We start from the raw sequence: 27,600 nt of genomic DNA, 5'->3' as shown, positions 1-27,600 counted from the left end.
ATAAAAATACCTCACAGAAACTGTACAGAATCATGACACTAATCAAGTGTGTAACAGGAAAGGATTAAAATATTTCCTACTTAAGTAATGCTACAAAATTTCTTTGGAAAGATAGGCAGGCCAATGGATAAAAGTCAAAATTTCAAAATATTAATTGTATTCATTAATATAAAATTTCTATTTAGTACTGGTCTTAAATTCTTGATTTTTTTCCGAGGATCAAAAAGAGAAAAAGTAAAAGAGGGAGAAAACCAATATTCTGGAAGCACCCACCATGTTTTAGACTCTCTGCTTGGTGCTTTGTATCAATGACCTCATTTCATTGCACGAGTAGCCACATGGGATAGTAACTTGCACATAGCAATCTAAGCACATTCCCTTAACATTCCCAATTTCTGACAGCTAAATTTGTAATAAATACAACTAGGTTCTCCCCAGTGTCATACCTTTTTGACTATCCCAGAATTTTCCATATAGGAAACCACGCTATTTGATTTTATTTATTTCATCACTTATCAGATTATTTTGACCACAGAACACTTTCATTTTCCTACAAATGGCTGTTGAGGGAACATTGCATTATACCCATCTTTTTAGTGTGGGTTAAACTGAACATATTCCTGGAAAATGCAAACTATACAACTTGTCGAGGACACTCAAACCAAGTTCATATGAAGGAGTATTGATCTAGGTACAATGCTACACTTCACCCCTTGGCTCTTTAAGACAGACATACCTCGAAGATATTGCAGGTTTGGGTTCAGACCACTGCAATAAAGCAAACATCACAACAAAATGAGTCAGATGAACTTTCTGGTTTTCTATTGCATATAAAAGTTGTGTTTACACTATAGTCTATTAAGTGGGCAACAGCATTATATCTAAAAAATGCACGTGCCTTAATTAAAAAAAAATACTTAACCTTTCAATACCTTTCAATCGCTGATCACAGGTCACCATGGCAAACATAATAATAATGAAAAAGTTTGGAATATTGTGAGAATTACCAAAATGTGACACAGAGACATGGATTGAGCAAAGGCTGTTGGAAAAATGGTGCCAATAGATTTGCTTGAAGGTTGCCACAGACTTTCCATTTGTAAAAAAAAATGCACTGTCAGGAGGTACCTGGGTGGCTCAGGCGATTGAGCATCCAACTTCCGCTCAGGTCATGATCTCGCAGTTCATGGGTTCAAGCTCCGCATCAGGCTCTGTGCTGACAGCTCGGAGCCCGGAACCTGCTTCAGAGTCTGTGTCTCCCTCTCTGCCCCTCCCCTTCTTGCACTCTGTCTGTCTGTCTCTCAAAAATAAATGACCATTAAAAAAAATTCTTTTAAGTGCACTGTCAGAAGCACAATAAAGCAAAGTACAATAATAAAACGACGTGTGCCTGTATTCTAAGAATCTCAACTTGCCCCCAAACAATTCACAATAAACTGTTGTGGTTTCATTGGCTACTGTCCCCAGAAACAGCTGCACATTAACAGACGGTAATGGTAAGAATTCTTTCCTTTAACGCAAAGGTAAGATCTCAAATATTTAGGGCTACATTGGAGTAGCTGAGCTTTACTGGGGCATCTCATAGCACACTCAACACCACCTGCTTGGCAGCTCTTGGGACGCAGGCACCCACCTGACCCAACTGCTTACTTGCCTCGAGAAAACGTGAGCAACAAGATGTCACTTTCCACAGATGTACAGAAACACTTAACAAATGAGTAAAAGTTTGTGATGCAATTTGAGATGCCCGTATAAGAGGTTCAGAAGAGGAGGAGGCCTGCAAATGTAAAACACTCCCTATCTGGTAAAGTCATTGATTTCATGCAAAGTATAGGTTTCCATTAAGAGAGAAAAATAGCATGAACGGTGACAGGTACAACTTAGGAAATCCCAAACACACCATGTGAAAATGACTTTTTTGGCAAATCGGGAAGAAACTCAAAATGCTTTTGACTATGAATTCGCTAAAATCTGGTATTATTACCAGAATTTCCACATTTAAACATGAAATAAGTGCATAACTTTGGTTTGCCAGAGGGAACGTCAGGAAGCCAAAGACAGTTTAAATTAAGATAATCGCCTTTTTCTTGTTTTCCTGTTATTGTGTTTTCACAACAAGTTCAGCAGAACAAGTGCGTATTACAGAATTTCAATCCTAATATTTTCACAGATTCCTTAAATTGTAGAGTGTTTTCTCTGCATTACTCTGTGTGAAATACTGTGCTAAAATGTGACACTGAAAAATTCAAATCAAAGTTGTATAAACTGCATGCATTCACAATTCCTCAAATATTTACTTACTTGGCAGAATTCAAAACACACTGTTGTTCTAAAATAATTCACATACTCTAATGGCCTATATCCGTACATAATTCTTTAAATATCCGTTTGGGGCCAATCCGTGCTAAAGGCAATATAGCACACCCACACAAAAAGTTCTCTGTCCGCACAGAACTAACAATTCAATTATGTTTTAAAACTTAAAACAACAAGAATGATAACAGACACCTCACTACAGTATAGATCCTTGATTTTCTTGAGAGAGACATCAAGAGAGCTTTATGGGCCCCAAAATAGCACGCATTCCCTACAGCTCTCCTGGGTCACAGAGATAGATAAGACAGCAGCTCAGTGACTTTCAGAAGGGAAGCAAGAAGGAAAATATGTTTAAATAGAACTTGCATGGATTCCCAAGTCTACTTAAGAGCAATTGTAAAATTGTGTGATACAGTAATGCTAATATTTCAAAAGGCAGGCCATAAACAATCGTGCCTTCACAACAAATATTATTGCACACCTACTGTGTACCTAGCAACTATTGTTAGCACTGGGCATACAGCGGTCAATAAAAGATACCAAGGCTATTCTTTTATGCAGCTAACATTCTACTGAGAGGAAACAGAAAGTAAATCAATAAATATTCAGCTTATCAGCGTATGCTGTGAGTGCAAGAGACATAAACAATGCTGGAAGTGGGGATTGGTTACGAGTTGTATAGAATGATCAGGAAATACTTCTATGATGCTTTGATATTTGAATAGAACACTAAATGTGTCAAAGAGAACTCACCAACAAAGAGGAAAGAATGTGCAAAGGCCCCGGGGTAGCAATGATGTTAGCAGATTTGAGGAGACCAGTGTGGCACGAGTGAAGTGTGAAAGAGAGAGGTGGAATTGACGTTAGAGAGAGATGTGTAAGCAGGATATAGGAAGCAAGAGTCAACGGTGCTGGTCTGAAGCAAACGTGGTCTGGAATCATATTGGAAAGTGTCATAAGAAGTGTCATTAGAAGACATCATAGGACACCTTTGCACAATCTTGAAAGATAGATAAGATTTGTCTAGCTTGAAGGAGAAGAAATAAATTTGGATTTATACTTAGTTCTGTTAGCTGCCTGAGTTTTAGATATTCCTGATACTTCTGAGAACATTAAAAGGAATACCCAAGCTCCTCAGACTTCTATTTAAGATGAATCTTCCATTCCTGGTGATTTTCTCCCACCAGAGCATCCTCTCAGATCCCATAGAATTTATCTGGCCAGCTCATGGCTTTCTGACTTCCATTACTTTATTCTGGAACTCTCTCAAAAAAAAAATGAGAAAGTATAATCAAACTACTCACATAGAGCTCCACTTGAAAGGAAAATGTCTGAGAAACCATTTAAATGTCTAATTAACATGTTTTTAAAAATCCATGGTGGCCTCAGTCTGCTACCAGCTTATAGTAGCAGAAACTTTAAAAATGGAAAAAAGGTGAATTTTCAGACTGCTGTCTGATAAAGGTGTTCAAGCATGGTTTGGAAAAAAGGCGAGAGCTAATCATGCAAGATGATCTCATCCTAAATATACGTTAATTTATGGGGTGTTAACAGCATGGGAATTAAACTATGAAATAACTGCTCATTTTATTAAGCAAAAAAGGATCAAAATGTACTACTCTCATTATAACAGAAATATGAAATACATCATACCAAAAGACAACCAAATAATGGCTGAAATGGGTTTTATAAAGGCAACATGCCTAACAAGCAGTCCGATCTCTCTCACATTCAATTGGGAACTAAATTTTCCAACTGATTTCTTCAGCCTTAAAAGGAATACACAAGCAACTGATGGTTGTTTCTGTGCTTCAATTTCCTTAGCTATTCCTTGAGGGAAATATGATTTCTCTCCCTCCCAAGAGGTATCTTTTAGAGTTGTTCATGTCTGCCAACTGCTAAATATAATGGTTTTCTCTAGTGTGTGTCTGTCGACCTCAAAACAATTACTTGCAATTTTCAAGGCACACACACACACACACACACACACACAAAATCAATGCATCCTAGTTTCATTTATTGGAAATCTAGAAGGTCATTGGAGTGCATGGCCCAATATCCTGAACACCATTTCCTCAGGTCCAAGATCCATCATGGAGTTTTATGTTGAGCTTATAGAAATGAAAAAGAAAGAAGAAAAGAAAAAGGGAAAGAAGAAAGAAAGAAAGAAAGAAAGAAAGAAAGAAAGAAAGAAAGAAAAGAAGGAAGGAAGGAAGGAAGGAAGGAAGGAAGGAAGGAAGGAAGGAAAGGAGAGAGAGAGATAAAGGAAGGAAGAATCTGAGCACTTATTTGAAGATGGGAGTTTTAAAATTCTATTACCTTCATAAAGCCTTTCCCAATCAGCTATATAAAAGGAAACGTCTCCCTCCTCCAGAATCCTCGAGCAATTATGTCCTGTATTATTGACTTGTCAATTTATTTTATACTGTTCTTGGGGCGCCTGGGTGGCTCAGTCGGTTAAGCGTCCGACTTCGGCTCAGGTCATGATCTCATGGTCCGTGGGTTCAAGCCCCGCGTCGGGCTCTGTGCTGACAGCTCAGAGCCTGGAGCCTGTTTCGGATTCTGTGTCTCCCTCTTTCTCTGACCCTCCATGCTCTCTCTCTGTCTCAAAAATAAATAAATGTTAAAAAAATTTTTTTTTAATTTATTTTATACTGTTCTTGTAGCTCTCTTATTTTTTGCATTTAAGTGTTATTTTAATATTTCATTGTTACATTTTTCCATACTTAGGACTTATTCAACCAGCTTTTTCAGCCTTATAAGATTAAAGACTAAAAATTAAATATCTGCATAATCCTTCCTTCACAACTAGGCACTCAGGGCAATATTTGGAATATTGCCATCCCTCCTGACGATATATTTATTAGATTTTTTATCTCAGATAAATTGTTGGAGAAAAATCCACAGCTGCCTAATATTAGGCATAGATATTGACACCAAAGCAATGAAGTCTTCCAGGAAATATTCACTCGGGCCCGAATATGTCAACTTATAAAAATGATCACAATCTTCACACAACTGAAGATACAAAAGCTGTGCATTGAGGAAGATTCCAGGAAGATGGCAGAATAGGAAGCAGCAGGAATCTGTCTCCCCACCTAGACAACACTTACACTTGCAGCATCTATATGTTGTACTATTTTGGAACGCTGGAGCCTATTGAAGGCTTGCAACTTCCAGAGGAGGACTTGGGTGGTAAACTGATTAATTGTGGTCAATTCCAGGCCTCAGCACAGTAGCAGCTCTACCCGTTCACTAATCCTCCCCTTATGGCAGGCAGCTATGTTCCTGCAGCTGTTTCCATACAGCTTGTGGGAGCCGGAGGCGGGTCGCAAAAAGGACTCTTACCATTTCTTAAGGGATAAATATCCAACTATCAGAAATCTGTCCTCTGACTGCTAATGCTGCTTCTGATCACAGAGGGGCAAAGAGGACAGCCATTATTCTTGTATCTCCCTCCACTGCTGTAAAACCATCCCCTTCCGGCTGCAGTGACTTCCAGAGAATTTAAAAGGTCAGTGCCCTTTGTTTCACCTCCCTTTATTTTTCTCTTTTTCCTCTTTTGGGAGCCAGACGTTAAAGAGTAGGGCATTCAAAAACAACTACAAATATGGGGAAAATTAAAAAGTGACTACATATGCCCAGAGAAAGTCACAGGCTCAGAAAAGACCTGAGATTACCTTAATTTTACACTTCGGGCTGATCCTTGACACAAAGACAGCCTACAAAAATCAGAATAACAAAAACAATAAGCAAAAACAGCAACAAAACCCTGGGGGGAGAAGGAGAATCTGATTCCCAGAGTTATATTTTTATTGGATTCAAGTACATACCATTCAAAGGAAAATAAATTAATCAACAGAAACTGTCATTGAAAAAGACCTGACAGCAAATCTAATAGTCAAAGATATTTATTTATTTATTTATTTATTTACTTACTTACTTACTTACTTATTTTGAGAGAGAGAGAGAGAGAGAGAGAGAGAGAGAGAATCTCAAGCAGGCTCCACACTGAGCACAGAGGCTTATACTAGGCTCAATCCCACCACCCTGGGATCATGACCTGAGCTGAAATCAAGAGTCAGATACTCAACCAACTGAGCCACCAGGTGCTGCAAGACAGAGATTTTTTAAAACGACTGTCTTAGAAAATGCTCAAAGAGCTAAAGGAAGATGTACAAAAAGTTAAGAAACTAATACATGAACAAAACAGAGATATCGATAAAGATAGCAAACCTAAAAAGAAACCAAAAAAGACATTCTAGACCCGAAAAGCCCAATAACTAAAATGAAAAATTCACTAGTCAGATTCAAAGGCAGATTTGCACCAGTAGAAAAAGAATCAGCAAACGTGAAGATAAGAGGAAAATTGTCAAGTCTGAGCAGCAAAAAAGGGATGGAAGAAAAGTATGCAGAGCAGAAGGGGCCTGTGGGGCACCAGAAAACAGATCTACTTACACATTTTGGGAGTCCCAGACAGAGGAGAGACGGAAAGGGGCATAGAAAATATTTGAAGAAGTAATCCCTGAAAACTTACCAAATGTGATGAAAAACATTTAAATATTTACACGCAAAAAGCTCGACAAATTCCAAGGAAGATGAACTCAAAGAGATCCACATTAAGACACATTATAATGAAACTTTCAAAAGCCAAAGATTAGAAAAAAGGCGGGGGGGGGGTGGCGGGAGGGGGGGGAATCTTGAAAGCAGCAAGTGTGAAACACATGAGATACTTAGAGAAGTCAGAATCATAGAGCCAGAAAGGAGAGTGGCAGCTGTCAGGGGCTGGGGTAGGGTTGTGCAGTGGGAGGTTAGTGTTTAATGGCTACAGAGCTTCAGTTTTACAAGATGAAAAGACTTATGGAGATGAATGGTGGGGATGGTTACACAACATTAGGAACGCATTTAATGCCAGCGCATTGTACTGTAGTTCAGCTTAAAATGTTGTTGTGTTTTAATGTTGTGGATTGAAAAGCGGAATTCTGTCGAGAGCAAAACCTGTACTTTGACCTCAGAGAAACGTGGATTCAATTCTCCAGGGCTCAGCTTACTGCTTCTATGACATTGTGTCCATTACAAAAGTTCTCTAAGGCTCCATTTTCTCATCTACATAAAGGAAATGATAATATCTCTTTTGGAAAATTATTTTGAATATGGAAGAAATACATTTAAAACACCTGGCTAAGACAGAGGTTCAAGAAGCTGTCCACAGATATTAGAGCCCTCACTAGCAGGTAAACTGGCCTCACTAGCAGGTAAACTCTGCCATTAGCCAGATGGTATTAGAGACAGGAACAACCTTGTAACAGAGAATATTTTCGTGTGTAATTTTTATTTTTAAGGAAATGCAGAGCTTTTAGCGCAGCTTTATTAGTAAACAAGCTGTGCTACATGAATTTTTCTGGACTAACTTTCCTTCCAAATTCATCTTAGTTGTCTACTTTTGTTTTCAGTATACCGTTTCTATTTATGTTTTGTTTTATTATATTGTATGTGTTTGTGCAGCTGCAGAGCTTTCAAGAGACTTTCGAAATAACGTAACCAAGATAAATCGGCTAAGTGTTGGGCGCTGACGGATTTCCTAAAGGATTACTTAGTCCGGTTATTGTTTTTTAAGTCAATAAGCAAGAGAAGAAAAGAAGTCAAAGGCAAAAAAGCCAAGTGACCATGTCTTCCACTTTTCAGTCGATTGTTGTGCCTTTAGACAGAAAAGGCGCAGCTCTGGCAGTGGCTTATGAAAGTGAAGATTTTCATGCATTAAATTAAATAGGATCCTACAAGAGTGTTGCTATGGGATGGAGAGAAATTACTGCAAAGAATCAAGAAAAGGATATAGTGATTTTCACTAGTTCTTTTTTGTGCCACTCATCCCCCATGAATGTCATGATTTTCTCATTTTACTGAGTTCAACAGGAAACCAAAAATTTCTGGAAAAGCTGAGATTTTTAGGTTAGCCCTATCACTTTATAAATGCTCTTAACAGCTTGAACCATACAATTTTGTACACATGGGAATATCCCCCAAGTCACAGAGGTTGAAATGTTGACCTCCGCCTCTTACTTAGCACAAGATATCCATTGCACCTGGTCTACAAATTAATGTTTTGAAAGTCCCCACCCCCCAAAAAACACATTAACTTTTAAAGTTGGGACTGAATCATTTCTTTGAGGCTTTTTTCAGAAAAATGCTGATCCTAACAGATTTGCTTTCAAAAATCTGGATATGATTTCCGTAACATTTTGAAGGCAAAATGCCAAATGTTCAGAACTATTAAAGATAGTGCAAATGACCAAGCAGACGTACAGAAAACGTTATCAGCTATAAAAGTCATTGACTGGAAAAGTTTCACTGTTAACTCTTGCATTTCTTCTGCTATGGACTTTTCTGGATCAGATTTTTCAATAAATCTGATTATCCTTTGATCTAAAAAGGAATCACGGTGAATGGAGGGAAAATTGGAACTACCCTTAGTGTAAAGTCACAGTTAAGGCATCACCACCTCTATGTATTCCCATGAGGGCTGCCATTTCCCCATTTAGGTAGTGGGTATGCTTTGTGAACATTTATAGGGCCATATAATTATGCTTTGTATGCTTTTGATATGTAAATTATACACATAACAGTATTTTTAAGTGGTTCTTAAGTGATATTGATAGGAGGCTAAGCAGTAACTTTATTTTTCCAACACATTTAGCTTTACCAAGACAAAGTTTATTCATCCATTAAATTGAAGAGTTATTAAAATAGGTTAGAGATACGAATGTTTTATACGCATGTCAACCTGAGACATGTACTGAATCCTGTACGTTTTGAAATACATATCAAATTCATTACAGGAGGTAATGATCTAGTATACAAGACAAGGAAAAAAATGGGGTCAAAGTACCCTCATGCTTTGCCTCTGTAATGGATGTACCAAAAGTCTTTCATTATGAAGGAAGTAAAATGTATTTCCCAAGAAGAAATGGTGATTACAAATTTAGTGATTATCACTGGGATTCCATGATTCAGTCTAGCACTCACTCATTTGCATGACACTTGAGAAATCTTCATAAATAAAATTACGACATGTGCCCAGAATCTCTTGATAATTGCTTTTTTACTTGGATGTTGTCACTTATTCTGGATTTTCCCTTTTTTCCCACTCTGAATGTTGTACCAAAAAAATTCTCCCCTTGATTCATTCTTCTGCTTTGACTCTAGAAAGGATATGGCAAAGCTAATTAATTCTTACAATATTGGTATTCATTTTTAAAATGATAAAAATGGTATTCACTTTTAGTTTGATTTCCCAGATTCCATCTCCTGGGGCACCTGTTATAATATTCCACATGCTTCTTTTAATCACTATGGGTTAAGAAATCTATGTATCAATCTGAATGACAGTATATATTTTTTTCTAACCAAGAGTTCAGCCCACGTGGGATTTAGGTCTTCCTACAAGAAGTATACATAAAAAGTACAACCAGCGATAATATGTATATGTGTTATATATGTCAGAGAGAGAGAGAGAAAGAGACAGAGATGGGGAGAGAAGCAGAAACATGGAGAGACAGAGAGCCAGAACGAGAAGGCTTTTTCCTGGAAACTGATCGTTCTATACATCTGTCACAACCTACTTTTATTCAAAAGCTCCAGATTTTATAAATTATTTTCACTGATATCCAACAAAAACAGATTATATACTTATAAAGCCTTTTATGGCTTTTTATTACATCACCTCATCTGATCATTACAACCACCATTTCATAATGTAGGAGGACAGTCACTAGCCTATCAATTCTATGGCCAAGAAATTTTCCAGTAAGTGCTTTTAAAAAAATAAAGAAAGAAAGAAAAGAAAAGAAAAGAAAAGAAAAAAACAAAAAACAAAAAAACCCACAGTCACCACAGGAAGCATTGCTTGTAGTACAAAGTCAAGAAGAATGGAAATGTCAAAAATTATATTTAACTAAAAATGTATAAAGTTGCTGAGAAGCCTGCTTAAACAATTTTGCTTAATATTTTACCCGGTTTTTCTAAAACCTAGCAAATAAAGCATATTAAAAGGTTCAAATCAAACCATTAGTTGGGGTTTTCAGAATCTCTTCCACAACTAGAAATGCTTTGCCCTTACGATGTACAGCTAAGAACCCACGAGAGATGATGAGGTTGTTCTGACTTATCCAGACTGACTTCACTCATACCGTATTCACTGATTATTGATTTTTCATTTCAGATTGTGACGCAAGGCAAGAGCAAACACTTCAACTCAATTTTAACCAGGCAGTTTTTTAGTATGTGAGAGTTCCACTTTAAAACAAAACCACAATTGTCTCCAGTGGTATATGAGTTATCACAAAAGTGTCATATATTGCCGAAAAATGGAAATTGTTAGATTTACTCCTAAGTAATAAGAGTTACTTAGGAGATTAGCAGATTTCAAGTTACTAACGGACTAAAATAAAGGTCATAGCTTTGTCAACACAAAGTGCCTTTCACATAGTTGATTAATAACAACAGAAGGTATTTGGGACCTAATTTTTTTTACTAGCTTCCCAGTGTTAGATTGTGATAGACTTATCACAAATATGATAGATATTCTTAATCAGTGATACTAGAGTTCTCATTAGGTACTCATTAAACTCCTGCACCTTAGGATAACCTTGAGAAGTGTATTAGCTACTAATGAGTAAATACTTTCATCATGTAACTCTTATTAATGATAATGGAATTTACATGTGTGCAGTAAGCATAGGTAGTATAAATTGTAAAAATTGTAGCGATTAGAATTTCACATCTCAAGACCGAAATAAGTGATAAATGGGCTGATCTGTTAAGGTAAAATTGTCTGCATAAATGCCACACACAAGACAGAAATCAGTTGAAAGAAAAAATCTTCAGGCATTTAAAAATACTTAAATGTTTGACAATAAAGAGTTAAGATACAATGTGAATAAATACCTGAATTTTTAAAAACAAGCATAATTATTTAAAAACAAAGCACTCTGGGATTCTGTGAAATGCTACAATGACGTTCCTTAACATATTAATTAGCAATACAGTTTATGAATTGATAAACCACTGATCTCCCCTCTGCCATTTCTTTTCCATTTATTCTTATTGTTATTGTCTTATTTAAAATGTCCCTGTGCTTAAAACTAACCGCCTTGCTATGGGGAAAGACATGATAGAGATCAGATTAAACCGGGAGTTGGAGGTAGTATGAGCCCGACTATTTACTTCCTCTTGATTTTGAACAGAAGTAGCAGAATTATTGTAATAAGCAACTATCCAAACTATTTTTCAAGTTAATCTGCAACTGAGAATTCCTAAAGCTTCTGATGGACCAACTCATGAATATCATTGTTTTTCAGGAATTACTTTTTCCTTGCTACCTTAATTGTCTTAATTACTTAAATCCCATTTCTTTTTGAATCCTATTTGGAGATGAGGAAAATACGGTCGCCATCTTGAAATAGTAGACTCTTAAATCTGAAAGAACCTGAAGAGGTTATCGACCAAATAGTAATCATTCTTCCTGCATGCCACTAGCATTGAGAAATTCAGTTATATAAAAGGTAACCCTTCCAACTGTTAAAACGTTCTTTCAAATAATTAGCTGAAATCCACTCTGTGTGTAATTTCTTCCCCAAAAGCTTAGCTCTGAAAGCTTAATGGAATAAGTTTAATTCCTCTTCAGTATAACAGACCTCAAATACATGAAGGCTTGTTTCTGTGCTGATGTCTCTTTTTCCCACTGAACAACCAGAGCTCCTTCAACCATTGCTTATGTAGGATAGGGTTCATTACCCACTGACCTCTCCACATAGATGTCAGAGAGATGCTCTCTGTCTTCAATAAGACACCCAGAATTAATAGCAATTCGCCCGGTGTGGGTCTGGTAGTGCTGAGTGCAGGGAGCTTATTATCCTCTGTGAACTGGATACCATTCTTCTCTCCATTAATGCAGCCTAGGATTGCATTAGATCTTTTGTCAGCCTCATCACCTTGGATAACCCTCCATATCCATGGATATATTACCAGGAGGGAATGAGGGGAACTTTTAACAGACCGTCTAATCTGCCCCCCCTGAGCCCTTGAGCAAATAGCAGTGCTTTTATAGCAAGCTATCTGGAAACCTATATAAATGGGTCATTAAAAACTCTGTACTTTTTGAACCACTAAAGGGGGGGGGAGGGGTACGGAGATTGTTCAAATATCCCTTCTTTCATTCTTGTCCTCACAAATTCAGTATCTATTACTGAGCCACCACCATGTGTCTGGCTGGGACAGAGAGATGAAGACCAGGCCTCTGAATCTCAACTCCTACATTTCTCAGACAAGCAAATCAACAATAAGCTACTGTGTTGAGTAGTGTGACAATAATCTGTAATAGTGAAGTGAATGAACAGAAGAGGGACACCCAACTCAGCCTCAGAGGCATCACCGAGAATACTATCCTGAGTTGTACCTTCATGTAAACTGAGAGTTCTCCTGGGTCCCTCTCTCCTGTGCCTTAGAACAGAACCTGGGTGCTAAAAAAAAAAAAAATAAATGAATAAAATGTAAAATAACATAAATGGAAAAGGTGGATGAGTTAACTAATGGATGGAGTCACTGCTCGATGAATTAATTAGACATAGACTAACATATGAGAGTTTAACCTATTCAGAGACAGCTAAGTGGTTCGGTTAAGCTACAGCTTGGCCTTGTAGAGGAAAAACAAGAAATGGGATTAGAGAAGTAAGTAATGGAGAAAGGGATGTAAGCGGGGTCTCTGGATATAGAACCAACAAAAGCCAAAGAAGAGAAGGAAAGGTGGGGGTGTAGTTGAGAGATACCAAGGACCAAATATATGTCACAGGTAAGGGACAGAGATCATAATTCCTTTGTTTCCTGCTTGGGCAACTGTAAAGAATATTGCACTCAGCAACCTTCAGGCCACAAGTAGCACAGGTTTTCAAAGTGGGGAGGATGACAAATCCAGTTTTCTTTGGATTAAATTGAAGATGGGGTACTCACAGGAGATGCCCATGAGCCACTCATGCCCCATTTCCAGTTGGGAAGAGGCATCTAACCACAGTTAGCTGGGTCATCAGAGGGTGTAAGTAATTGCTGAAGCGCTTGGTGTGAATCAAATTGTCCAGAAAAAGTACACCGTGTGGAAAGAAAAATGCCAAACAACAAGCACTCAAGAACATAAGTATCTACAGGCTACCTAAGGAAAACAAGACTGCAAGTCAAACTTCAGCAAGCAGTAAGAGATTTCCTGTGTAAGGTGGAAGGACTGAAAATATTGGTATGTGGAAGAATAAAGGCCAGCTGAGCAGAAATTGAAAACATAGGAAGGACAATTAATGGGTCAAGCCTTCTTGCATTTACCCACAGTTCTGAAAAGTTCTACCTTACAGACTTTAATTGTAAAATAAGAACTTTATTCTCAGAGAATACATTTTTCTAAGAAATCAGCTAAAAAGTGAGTTTCTTTCATCACTTTTCCTTTGACGTCTTTCTCATACTCAGAGTTTCCACCTAGCTACCTTCTTGATACTAAAAATTTCCAGAACTTTCCAGAAAAGTTAAGGCAAGAAAGATGGCTGGATCCCAATAGGGGGCATTGAGATGGAGTTTGAAGGAGGAAGTTCTGAACTGCAGTGTCCAGACTTCACCAGTAGGTGCTGATGTCTAACAAGACACCTCTGCTTTGGACCTCACTCATGTAGAACCCCAGGGATGTGGATCATCCTAGATAACTTGACGGTTTACCACTTTAAGCAACCAACCTGCTGCCTGTACCCCTTTACATTTTTTAATGGAGTTTTCCCCTAAAACTTGTCTACAAGTATTTCTATCTTAAGATCTGTCTTTTATCATCTTATAGTGAGAAAATAAAAGCCATGAAGGGGCTTCCCTTATCTTACCACCACCAAGTTTACTAGCCTTTTCTTATCTCTGCCTATTCTTTGCCTTCTCTCTCTTTATGGCCTGGATCAAGTGTCTCAGACTGTATCAAAATCTACCCCACCTTCAATGCGCAGCATCCTATCCTCACTTATTCACCTCGCAAAGACTTTGTCTGGCTCTTATGAGAAATTATCTCATCTTCCCTTTCTTCTGCCTCCTTAATTCTCCCTCACTGCTAGAACTTTCTTTTTAAAATACAGATATACTATACATCTCCCACTTTACAGCTAATGCACAAATACCTTGACCAGCCAAGGTCTATGCTCCCCCCGCAGAATAACTTCAATTGAGTGAGGACCGTCTCTGCTCTCTTACTCCCATTTGCTCCACAACTGATGCTGCATGCCAAGTTCCAACTTTGCGTTAGAATTCCAATCAGATTTCCAATGCTGTAAAAGAGCTCCAGTTGGATTTCTGTTCTGTCCATAAACTGACCAAATGAAGATCACCAGCGAACCCCGTGTTGGGAGATCCAGTGGTCTGTCTTCAACCATCGTGTATTCCACCTTTTCCATGATACAGTGGGTCACCCTGTCCCTTCTTGGAGCACTTTCTTCTGTTGGTTTTTATCACACTAGTTCCCCACTCACCTGACCACCTGGCCCTCCCAGCTTTCCTTTGTTCATCTTTCCTTTCCTCCTCCTCCCATGATCTCCACCAAATGTGTTGATGAATCCCATACTCTGCACTGCAAAATAGAGTGTGATCTGTACCCCAAATCCTCTCTTGCGGTTTCCCATTTCAGTAAACACCACCTCCAGCCAGCCTCACACACAGTTATTTGAGTCAAAAACCAGGAAATCTTCCTCGATGCTTCCCCCGCCTCCCTTCACTCCTTACATGCAACCCACCAGCAAATATCATTAGCTCTAACTTCTGAAATGCACCTGGACTTCACCCACTTCTCCCCACCTCCACTGCCTCCTCCCTAGCCCAACAACCCTCCTACCCTACCTAGACTTTCCTAACCACCTGACGACATCTCTGCTTGCATTTTGACTTCCCTGTAAAAAGAGTGATCTTCTTAACCTTTGCCAAATTATGTCAGCTTCCCGAATAAAACTCCCCAATGGCTTCCCAGTTCACATAGAGTAAGCTCCTATCAGGACCTTTTCTCTGGGCCCTGCCTCCTCCTCCTCTATTTCATCTTTTCCAGAATTCTCTCTACTCACTGTGCATCGCCTGAGACACATGAGCCCTTCTGTTCCTTGAAATCACAAAGCCAGTCCCAGCTTCAAGGACTTCAAGGTGCATTTATAGCACCTCTCCCTGGAAGCCCTCTCCCTGGCTGGCTTCTCTTCATTCAGATGTCTGCTGAAAGCCCACCACTGTTAACAGCCTTCTCTAGTCTAGACTCTCCCCACCCCCCACCACCGCCAGCCTTAAGTTGGGTCTCTATCACATTCTCCTATTGTCTTCAGTTCACTTTTCACTATCAGAAATTAATCGTTTATTTCTTTTTTATATTGTTATCTATCTCCCTCCACTAGAATATGGATTTAATGAAACCAGGAGTCTTGCCTATTTGAGTCACTTCTGGATCTCCCCAGTGCCTAGCATATATGAGGCATTCAATAAATAATAAACTAATGATAAACCTGGGATAAATGCTGCCTGGATTTGCTTCTGAGATGCCTGGTAAATCAAAATAACATTTATGGAGATAACAGTTTTCTCCCTTAAATGTTAAAAACTTCATGCCCTGGCGAAGGTATTTGAAAATCTTATTTAAAATTATAAAGATGGGCATGAAGCCTGAGGAATTTATTTTGACATGGAGTCCATACAAGGCCATGTCAACACATTTATGTATGACCTCTCCCAGTGAGATTAAATATTTTTTAGAATTCTAAGCATTGCTGATTATTCTTTGATAGTAATGGGTGCAATAAAAATGTTTAAAATGGTCTAGTCCCATTTTTAAATTAGGAAAACAAACGGTTGAAACCACCCGATGTAGCCTACACCAGTTATGAAGCAAAGACCTTGAAAAGTTTTAAAACTTGCAAGTGTTCACAAGAGAGAAGTAAGCATCAAGTGGCTATCCGTTGGCCTCTCCTGTTACGACCCCGTTATAACACCGGCCCACAAACTGAGACATAAAAGAATAAAAGACAGTGAGATGTAGCCTCCAATGGAAACTGTCTTCACTGCGTGGCCATGACCATTAGTCAGTATCCCAACCACTAAAGGCTCCCTAAGCTCGGTCCTGCCCAGGGTGTGTGAGTCCCTCCCTGCCCATATCCCCACGGTGCTCAGCACTCTAGATTAGAACACAAGTGCCCTACCCTCGTCTTAGGGGAGCGAGTTGCTGAGGGCCAGCTGGGGTGCTGACAAGGCTAACGGGGAGGCTATGAGCTTCACAGAGGAAAGGAACTGGTAAGAATCACTCAGGCCTCCAGCAGGAAAGGAAAGGGAGCGTAGGGATTCAACTGGGGCCTAACGAGCAGTAGAAACCAGATCTGCAGTAAAAAGGACTGTGATTTCTCCACACTGCTCCGTCAGCATTAAGTGCTGTGGGGAGTCATGGCAACACCCTCAGGGCACCACTGCCCGCTCGCTCGTTGGCCTTGAACCTCAGGGAGGTGTTGCTTGACCAATGGAACTCAGCTTTCTCATCTGCCAACACGCGTTAATGGTTACTATTTTCTCTTCGGCTGGCTGGAAGCAGTAAATAATAATAAGGGCATAGTAGGGACTTCACAGAGCTGTTGCTATCATCACACAAAAAAGCTAAAACTATGGCCTCTGGGTCTGTTTTCCGTAACTCTTCTGTTCCCGTCTTTGCTGTTGGGCCAACATTGCCCAGCAGATCAGCTTTGAGTAGCTCTGTCCTTCCCACTGGACCCAATTCTACTTATCTGCATGGGGCCTGGTGTGCCTCAAAACTGACAATAAATTTATAATCTTTCATTTACACTCTGTCTTCCCCATTATGCTGGAAGCTCCATGAAGGCAGGTACACTCTGTCCTGTTCTGCCTACACCCTCCCCGCCTCGCTCTGGGTTGAAGCAGACTTGTATTTGACTCCTGATTCAATAAAAGTTTGTTGAACATTGCTGAGTGGATGGCTAGAAATCTGGTAATCATAGCCATCACCCTAGTAATAAACCAGTGACAGTGGCAGGGGGGCGGGGGGGGGTCCCTTATGAGGAGTCTGCATAAAAGTTAGCATGTGAATTTTTTAAATAACTTCTCAGAGGCGTCTTGCCTTACTTCTGAGTGGTTCAGTGATTCTGAGCTCTCCAAGAGCTTTGGAGAAACACTGCCTGGGGCCTGGGGAACATTTGCCAACGTCTGCGACCCCATGTCTATGAAATGGAAATAATTGTGAACTCCCAGGAGTATTGTGAAGACTGAGTGTGACATAGAAACAATTTGCAAACTTATGTTTAAACGTTTTTGAAACAAATATAACAGGAAATCCCAGGAACTGGTGGAGCTTCAGTGGGGACGACTGTCAGCTTGGCATGTGGGACATCCCCAGGAAACCTCATCAGAAGCCAGAGCTCAGGGACCGCGGTGACAAACCTGCAGACACTCAGACTGACAGAGAGCGTAATAGGCTTGCAGAAGGTTGCCTTGTTTTTCTCCATTGCATTTCGCGGAGGTTGCTTGGTAAATAAGTTACAGGTCAAAATAAGTTATAGATCAAGTCCTAGATCAGAGGACGGAAGGGGTATGTGACTTTCCTCCAGTATGAAATCTAGGTTCTTCCTAGAGCCCGACAAAATAAATTAGTTCTCGAAGTTTTAAATTGCTGATATTATACCAGAACAGACACTGAAATCACTAAACACAAACTTCAAGCATATGAAGAAAGAAAACTTGCATATGTCACCTTAACTAAATTACATACATAACACGGAGCCCCACCTAGGGATGTAGCAGGAAGGATTATTTGATAACACCCAGAGCATGTGATTGGTGTGGGCCCTTTCCAGTGAAAGCAACCAACAAAAAAAAATATTTTAACAGCTACAACTTGACTATGAAACACAGAAGTGGTATTCAATTTGTTGTTGTTTTTCATTTCCCCTCCATCCAGAAGGAGAGGAAGAGAGAGCTGGTTCCTGGTGTTTTCTGGAAGCTGAACCTGGTCCTGGGATTCTTCTCTCCTCCCCAGGCACAGACCACTCAACTCTGCCAGAGGCTCCTGGGTCTGGTGTAAGCTCTGCTATTTCTGCCTGTTGCTCTGGGCCCAGGAATCTCTCATCCAGCCCCTTGGCTACAGCCCTTCTTGAGGGAGGCCCCATCCACTGACTCCATGGGCCTCCAGATAAAACAGTTCAGTTCCACACGCACCCGGGGCACCGTGTATTAACCTTTGCACTTGTTTCATCCTTCAGTTTTGCTGGTGGACCTTGTTTGGCACCTAATGGTGCTTTTCGCTCACCAGCATGCATGGCGCCATCTAGTGTTCAAAAAGTCAGCCCACGGAGTCAACTTGGTAGGTGGCTGGTATAATCCAAAAAGAGTGTCAGAATGCCTTTGTTCCCCTCTCAGTTCATCACCAGCACTGCTAGCACCCCCATATGGAACTGCCTCTCTGACCCACGGGCAACTCCACATCTGAGCCCATTTCTTAGGAATGTAGCGGAACGTCCAGCTGAAACGCCCTCTGGCGAGAACATAATGTCCAACCTGAACGAGAGCTCAAAAAATGACCTGGATGGAACTTTATCCAAACCTGCATGGTTGCATGGTCCCCCCAGAGGAGACACCCAAGACTTACAACAAACACATTTACATAATCGTGTGAGTTTCCAAGTCTGAGGGCAAAAGAAAAAAAACAAGAAAACAAAAAAGTGGCAGGAAGCCAGGCTTCGGTAAAGCCTAACTATGCTCCTCATCCACCAGCTTAATTTTTAAAAGGAGGGAAGTATCAGGTGGTTGTAAATGATTCCTTTTTCAAAATTTTTTTTAATGTTTATCTATTCTTGGAAGAGAGACAGACAGACAGAGCACAGGCGGGGGAGGGGCAGAGAGAGAGGAAAACACAGAATCGGACGCTTAACCGCCTGAGCCTCCCGGACGCCCTTGGAAATGATTTCTTCAGGCTGCCTTGGACAAGGCGCAATCGAATATCATTACTTCAGTCCCTGCGATTCCTTTCATGCCAGCAGGGCATGGACCAGAACGAACCAACCCTTTTCTTAGCAAGGCAGGTCTTATGGGAACTTGACTGCTGCTTGCCGCCCCCCACCCCCACCCCCAACTTTGATCGGGAAGGCTGAGGACCAGGCTGAGGCTCCTAGCCAGCTTGGGCAGGGAACAGTCTGCAGGACCAACACGCCATGTAAGAGACAGAATGAAAATGGTCCAGGGACAGCCAAGGCGGATGCTATGGCCTCGGCCACACAATACGAGGAGACCTACACCATGTCGGAGAGAGAAAGGCAGTTCCGGGTCGGCCCTCCACCAGTGCATTTCCTGTGCCTTAGAATCAATGGACCAGTGCTGCCTGAGTTTCTTCATTATGCTAACCAAAACCAAACAGTGTAGGAGGCATCCGGAAAGCAGGGAAAGGAGATGGAGACGGAGGGAAGAATCAGGAAGACATGTCCTGGGTGACAATGTGGTTCCTAAGAAGAAGGTGGTTTTCCTTCCTATACTGGCCTCGTGCACATGGCCGTTGGGGTGGCCTGGGACTGTCTGAAAACCTTCTCCCTCCCCTACCTGATGTCCCCTCTCGGTTAGTTGAAGGGAGGGTAGGACTGCTGATCCGAGAGAGCAACCAGAGATTCTCCCACGGGTACGGAATCTGGAAACAAAAAAGAGAAATTCTAATTATTTCTGGAGGCCAAGATATGAGGCATGTGGGCAGAAAAACAGCTGGGAGCCTTTGTTCTAAGCACTTTAAGTGCAGGGCTGGGGAGCATTTGCCACCCACTGACGGGGAAAGCCCAGAGAGAGAGAGCCACCCTGCAGATAAGTTAAGAATGAGGCAGGTGCCCAGGGCTCAGGGCCCACACCAATTGTCTCCATGGGCAAGCTTGCCAGAGAATATTCCCACTCGCCCAGACTGTTGAATCTCCCGTTTCACACCCAAGTGGAAATCTGCCCCACCGTTAAACTTTAAGCAGAAAGTCCATTGTTCATCGTTCAGTGTTATTTGTTGACCCAAGCACTGTTCCAGGCAGTACAACTGTTCCAAACAGAACAACAGCAAAACACTGTGGCCTTTGTAGAACTCACATTCTAGTGAGGACTAAGAACAAACAAGACAATGCAGAAAGCACATAAAACGTGTTAGAGCCGTGGAGGGGGAAAATAGCGTAGGACAAGAACCGCAAGTTTGGGGGAATTCTAAAAGTTGAAACCTTAAGTTTCAAAGTAAACTTTTCTCAAGTGGGAAAAGATTTTATGGGAGTTGAAGGGGGAGCCACATGAGTATGTGGGGGAAAAAACACCACAGGTAGATGAAGCAGCCGGTGCAAAGGGCCGGGGGTGGAAACAGCAAGGAGGCTGTTGTGGCCGGGCAAGTTGGGGGTGCAGGAGAGTGATGGAGTCAAGGTCAGGGAGAAAAGAGGGCACAGGCTGTGTGGGGCCTTACAGGCTGTCGGAGGGACACTTTCTTTTGCTCTGAAAGAAATCAGGAGCCATTGCTGGTGTTCACCAGGAGAGTGACATTGTCTGACTTACCCTCCAGCAGGCAGTTCTCATGGATCCACTGAGAACACACTGAAAGGGACCAACGATATTAACAGAATCTGGGATAAGCTTGGGAAGCAGCCCTGAGAGATGACGTGGCTTGGCCCCGTACTAGCAGGAGTGCTGCTGAGAGTTCTTCAGCTCTTATTTATATTTCCAAGGTGGAAACAAAATTATTTCCTGATGTTAATTTATGTTATTATTTTTACTTCATCCTCAGTACTCTGACCGCCCGTTTATTCGCTTTGCCTCATTGAGCGTCTACTTTGTGTTCAGCCCGGTGTTAAGTTTTTAAGCAATGAAATGATGATTTAAAACAAGGATTCCAGGTTCCATGGAATTAGCATTCCAGCTGGGAGGCAAGAATGACAGCTATTTGAATAATTATACTACGTGGAGGATGGGGCAGGGAGTGGTTATTAATACAGAAATAAAGGCCAGCATTACAAGAGCGCCTGCTTTTGGAGGTCTGAGCCTTGTCCAAGGGCCACGGGAAGCTCCCGCAAAGAACTGCCTCACAGTCCGTGTGTCTACGATACGAACCTCCAGCATTTACAGCCTGTTAGATATACAAATGGCTCATTTCAGGAAGTTTGTAGGTTTCGGTTTTGTTCGGTTTTGCAAAACTACCTTCAAGATGGCCATACTCTTGTCGCAGAGGCTCTGACGGGAACCAAGGTCCCTTCAGGAACATGTGACTTGTCTTGCAGGTCTGCGGACACCCGCTAGCCGAGAGTTTGCAAGTGTCCGCCCCCTCGGGGGATTGTCTTGGCTGAAGAAAGCAGGGTGTTGGGGTTTTTTTAATGTTAATTTATTTTTTGAGAGGGAGACAGAGTGTGACTGAGGAGGGGCAGAGAGAGAAGGAGACACAGAATCTGAAGCAGACTCCAGGCTCCGAGCTGTCAGCACAGAGCCCGATGTGGGGCTCAAACTCACAAACCGTGAGATCATGACCTGAGCCGAATGCTTAACCGACTGAGCCACCTCGGCACCCTAAGAAAGCAGTTTTGACAAAGACATGCCTCCTTCTCAGGCCCACCCAAGCCCCTTTCTCCAATTCAGGACAACTCTGAAGGGTCGTTCCAGCCTGAAAGCCCACTGTGGAATTGCCTACAGCGTCACGGAGACTGCACGCTGGCCTGATTTCTCTCCGTGCCCAGTCCTGTTATTTTCCTTTCCCTTCCCTTCTGTAGGTGATGATCCCAAGAACACACCTAGACAAACTTCCTGTGCACCAAGTTTCTTCTCAGAGGCCACCTCGTGAGGAACACAACACAGACACCTTTATGTGCCCCAATCCAGTGAGCCAAGTCTATGGGCTTCTATGCTACGTTCCCATCGGCATCCAGCTCCAGATTAAAGTTGGCCTTGAATGAATTTCTATGACTTATTTTGTCAGGAAAAACAACTATAACCCCAAATCTTTTCTTTTTGTCTACAGCTGCCGGGAAACTTAAAACTAAATACAATGATTAGGTATAAATAAGAACACATTTCTGCTGTCTGGAAGCACCTACTCCCTCTGATCGTATTTTTTAACCCAACTGTCCTTTCCATGATGTTCCATCTTATAAGTCCCTCCAAATCCCTTTGCAAGAAAATTGGCAAATAGTCTAGGAAAAGATATTTGCCACAGGGTTAATAATTTCTTAGTACTTCCAGCTGGTTGAACTAGGGCCCAAAGACCACTAATACAGAAAACACTTCTTAAGTTTTTTTTTTTTCTTTATTTTATTTTTTTTTAGGAACACATTTTTTTTTATACATTTGTTCTCAATGTTTACTTATTTTTGAGAGACAGAGACAGAGCATGAGTGGGGGAGGGGCAGAGAGAGAGGGAGACACAGAATCTGAAACAGGCTCCAGGCTCTGTGCTGTCAGCGCAGAGCCCGACGCGGGGCTCGAACCCCACGGACCGTGAGATCATGACCTAAGCCGAGGTCGGACACTTAACTGACTGAGCCACCCAGGTGCTCCAACACTTCTTAACTTTGTAGCCTGAATGAGCTTTTGGCTTCCTCTTTAAAGATCATTCTGAAGAGATGCAAATCCGGATCCAAAAACCTTGAAGAGTAACGTGTATTTTTACTGAAGTTGAAGATACCAGGTGAGGTGAAGTGAGGTGAGGTGAGGTGAGGTGAGGTGAGGTGAGGTGAGGTGACACAAGGGTATGGAGCAAAACTCCTCAAATCCAAGCCATTATCTCTCACCTTGGAGTGGTCAGGACTCTGTTGATCAGAGGGTTTAGAGACTCCATCAAATTAACATGAGGAAATACAGAATTTCTTTACTCAAATGCCTGGAAAGTCCAGGGGTAGACCTCCTCCTATCCTGGCTGACTCCAGAGTTCCCAGTGATGCCATTAGGATTCTGTGTCTCCCTCTGTCACTGGGCCCATCTCACCTCTGCATTGGTTTTAGTCTCAGGCTTTCACAACATGGTGGCAAAGATGGCCACGAGCTCCTATGGGACTACGTAGCCATTCCTTTATCTAATAGTTCCAGCAAATGTCCCAGAGAGCCCTGTGACTGGCCCTTTTGAGTTCACATCCCCACCTCCAGGATGAGGTGAGATGCATCTACCTAATTCAAACCACATGAAACAGATTTGCTATAAGCAACAAGAGTCCACAGAAGCGGAAAAGGAAATGCATTCTGGGCAGAAAACCGTCCCCAATTCTAAATGTACAGGGGCTCTTCTTAAGCTCTTAAAATTCTAGCACAATCTTATTTCCTTTTCACTCTTCAGTCCTCTCTTTGGATCAGCTCAGCTAAATCCCCCTACTCCAAGATTATATTTTTTCAACTGTGTATGCCCTCCCCTTGCTTTGTTGACCATTGTCTCCAGTTTTCTAATGCTTGTTTGTACCACTCAGGAGGATCAGCACAAAGGAGGCCAAGTAGCTAAACATGCCAAGATTCTTTTATCTTTAGATGGTGGAGAAAGACAAAGGATTGTGGATGTTATGTTTTAATATGATTTGGATTTATAGTACCCCTGGGCCATATGTTTGTATCTATTGATATGCTCAGCACCTCTTGCTTCATGAGTGAGGAAGGAATTTGGGTTGGAGGAGAGGATCCTCAAAGAGGAAGAAAAAACTGGACAGAAGGTTTTTCCACCCATGTTCCCAGATTAGGCTTTGAGCCTGTAGTGAGGGGAGTAAGGATCAAAATCCAATGGGATAGTCCAAATGGAATTTGAAAAACCCTGGGCTCCTGAGGTCTAGGAGAAGCGAGTGATAAACTGGGAAGAAGAACATTCTCTCCAACCTCTGAATCTAGCAATGCTCTTACACCTGGAAGAACAGAAGTTGGGAGGCAGCATCTCTGGCACAGCCCTTGGCATTCTTCTGATAGCCAGAGACAGATGAAGTTTCTCTAAGGAGTCTGATGGCCACGGGCCAGAGAGCACCCCCAAAGTTGCATATCTACTCTGTACCGTAGCTGGCAACCTGGAGCATGGCCAATGCCAGGTACTCCTCTGAAGAACTCTACTGGGAGGCACTGGAGAGTTATGGATTTCTGTCAGCCAAACCAAAATGGCAATGGCCCCATCCATGCTAGAATTATTCAGGATTATGGCTTACTTTGTGGCCAGAGGCTGATGAGAGTAGAAATCTTTGAGTTTCATGTATAAACAGTTCAAACACATTTCTAAGAGAAGCGCTGAGAAGAGACTAGATAGATGTACAAAGGATAAATTTTATAAAGGAGAAAAGGTAAGAAACATTTTTACATGTTCAACATCAGTGGCAATAAATATTTCCAATCAAAGGGATTTCTTTAACAGAGTAATGTAGTAAAAACTGGTGACACTACTAAATTGACAGACTAATACATCACCATTAGCAATGAAAAGCGGCCAAAGTATATTGAAAATTGATTTAATCATATGCATTAAAAGTTTTTAAGTCTTTTAGTGCGAAATACCTCTTCCTTGCTTTAAAAGCACTATGCAAAGCAATGTTCACTATAGAAATTTTTGTAATAATCAAACATCTTACAGAAAAGTAGCTAAGTACACTATGTTACATGCACTCAATTAAACTTCATGCAGATTTTAAAAGTAAGGATTATACAGGCTACAGAATAGTTTATGGGAATAGCTTTAGGGTACTAGTTTGTGATACAATGCAAGGTAAAATTATATATCCCATATAATTAAAAGTAGGACAGAGTTACATGTTGTAAAAAAAGAATATGTTGTAAAAAAAAAAAGAATTAGGAAGGAAATAACAATTCAGATCTGAAGGCAAGATAAACCATGGAAATATTTATATTCTTTTCTCTGTAGACAAAATTATATCATTTTTATAACAGGAACATAGGTCTGTGAGCATTCTCTACCTAGAGAATGGCAGAAAGCAAATAAAAATAATCTAATGTTTCTGTACTCTGCTGCATTTATTTTTCTACTAGTTCGCATGCATAACTGAGTTTTCTATATTTCATAGGAAAGCAAGTGAATAATTAAATTATTGACATAAAATGTTCCCCATAATGTTTGGAATTTGTAAAAGTGACTTATCTAGGGCCCTTACAAAATTGAGAAACACACAGGACTTAATGCTCAAGACTGATAGGAAATTTAATGTGAAAAGGTTTTAAAAAGAGCGTTGTAGGGGTGCTGCTGTGACATGCCCCATGCATCTCTGCAGCGTTTATGAGGCCTCCTTGCCTCTATCTTCTTGGTGGGAGTCAATCTACCACATCCAAAATGAAAGGAAGTGAAAACGCCCAGGATTCCTCTTCCCACCCCATCACAGTGAGGGAACTGGACCTCTTTTTGACCTACACCCAAGTCATCAAATGAGTAAGTGAAGCCGAGATGGATGGGCTGGATTGTCTTCACTGCAGAAGCAGTAACAAAAGTACTCTGCGATGCAGTAGGAACAGAAAAGGCCTGACCACACCCTGTCCTGGAAAACGCTGATGGTGCTCCCTAAGTCCCAGCACCTTGCTCACATGTTGTCCTAACCACCATCATAATAAGAATCTCTTCAGGTAAAAATTATTTCTGGATCCTAAAATGACTGAGTGAAGGTTGGTGAGAAATAAGATGTTTATAACATCCCCAAACACCTTCCAACAAATCTTATACTAATCACAAAAGGGAAAATGGTAACTTCATAGTGGAGAAGCCACTGCTAAGCAAGCGATCAAAGTTAACAACACAGATCACAGGCCCCCTCACCAGGCTGTGAAATTGTGGAAAAGGTTCTAGTCTTATTTATCTTTGCTCCCCCAGATTCTGTAACACCACATGTAGTAGCAAAGGCAGAGGGAACGGACGTTTATCAAAGCCAAGTACGTACCCAAGGTTCTCTGTCAGGTGGTAAATTTCCCATTTGACATAGGAAGAAGCTGATGGTCAAAGAGAGCAAGGAACTTGTTCAAGGTAATAAGACCAGTCACGTCCAGGGTCCAAATTCAAGCCCAGATCCGCCTGACTGCAAAGCCCATGTCTTTTTCCACAATGTTTTTGGTATAAAACCTAACCATAAGACAATTGAATTTCATCAGGGAGATTTATTCATCACAAGAACAGAAAATAAAAAAAATTGCATAGGCAGGGGTCACAAACTTGAAAGCCAATGATTGGCCCCTTAATGCACAAAATGAATGAGTTAATAAGAAAATGGCGCATGGCGGGGCTGTGGTGAGTTGGGAAATGAACAGTTCATCCAAACAGGGCCTGGGCAGTTGCCTCCAGATCAGCTGGCATTTGTGGATGAGAACCCAGGCTTGCCAGGTCTTCTGATGTTTCACGGGGAAAAGGAGATCTGTATGTATGCAAAACCTTCCAGTTGTTAAAACACTGGCCACTAATTTTATAAAAGTAAAATACTCAGGGGCACCTGGGTGGCTCAGTTGGTTGAGTGTCCGACTTCAGCTCAGGTCATGATCTCACGGCTCATGAGTTCAAGCCCCGTGTCGGGCTCTGTGCTGACAGCTCAGATCCTGGAGCCTGCTTCCGATTCTGTGTCTCCCTCTCTCTCCACCCCTAACCCACTCGCATTCTGTCTCTGTCTCTCTCAAAAATCAATAAACATTAAAAAAAAAAAGCAACATACTTAACTGGCCAAACTCAAGACATCTATGTGCCATACTTGGCCTGCAACCTCTCCTGTTTACAACCTGCAAACTCACCTGTTTACAACCTCTGGCATGGAGCATTCTTCTTATGACCCTTCACATTGTCGTTGGTGGTCCTGTCTTCCCACGTGATGTTGGTGTGGGGGTGTCACTCTGTGTACCCATCCTGGGACTGTTGCCATAGCAACACAGCAGACTGAGCTGAGCCTTAGCGCAAGTCAGAGTGAATGTGGAACAAGCTGATGTGATTGATAGTGTTTCATAACCGATTGAGAAGGAGGACTGGAGTAGATCCCGAACTTCTTGGTCTGCAATGTCTCGTCCCATGGACTGACACTGCCTACAAAATCATGTGGCTTTGTAGTGACCCCCCTCCCACCTTGGGGCCCTTGCAGTGACAGCATTGCTAAGAAATAACAGTATATGCCTGAGAAATAGGGATTCCAAGTAGAGTAAAACCTTGGTTTGTGAGCATAATTCATTCCAGAAACATGCTCGTAATCCAAAGCACTTGTATATAAAAGCGAATTTCAAGAACCATTAGCTCAGCTGTGACCATGTGACGTTCGGTGTCATGTACTACCTG

Source organism: Lynx canadensis, chromosome A1 (genome assembly GCF_007474595.2).
Source record: "Lynx canadensis isolate LIC74 chromosome A1, mLynCan4.pri.v2, whole genome shotgun sequence".
NCBI lineage: Eukaryota > Metazoa > Chordata > Mammalia > Carnivora > Felidae > Lynx > Lynx canadensis.
Note: the sequence above shows the minus strand (reverse complement) of the source record.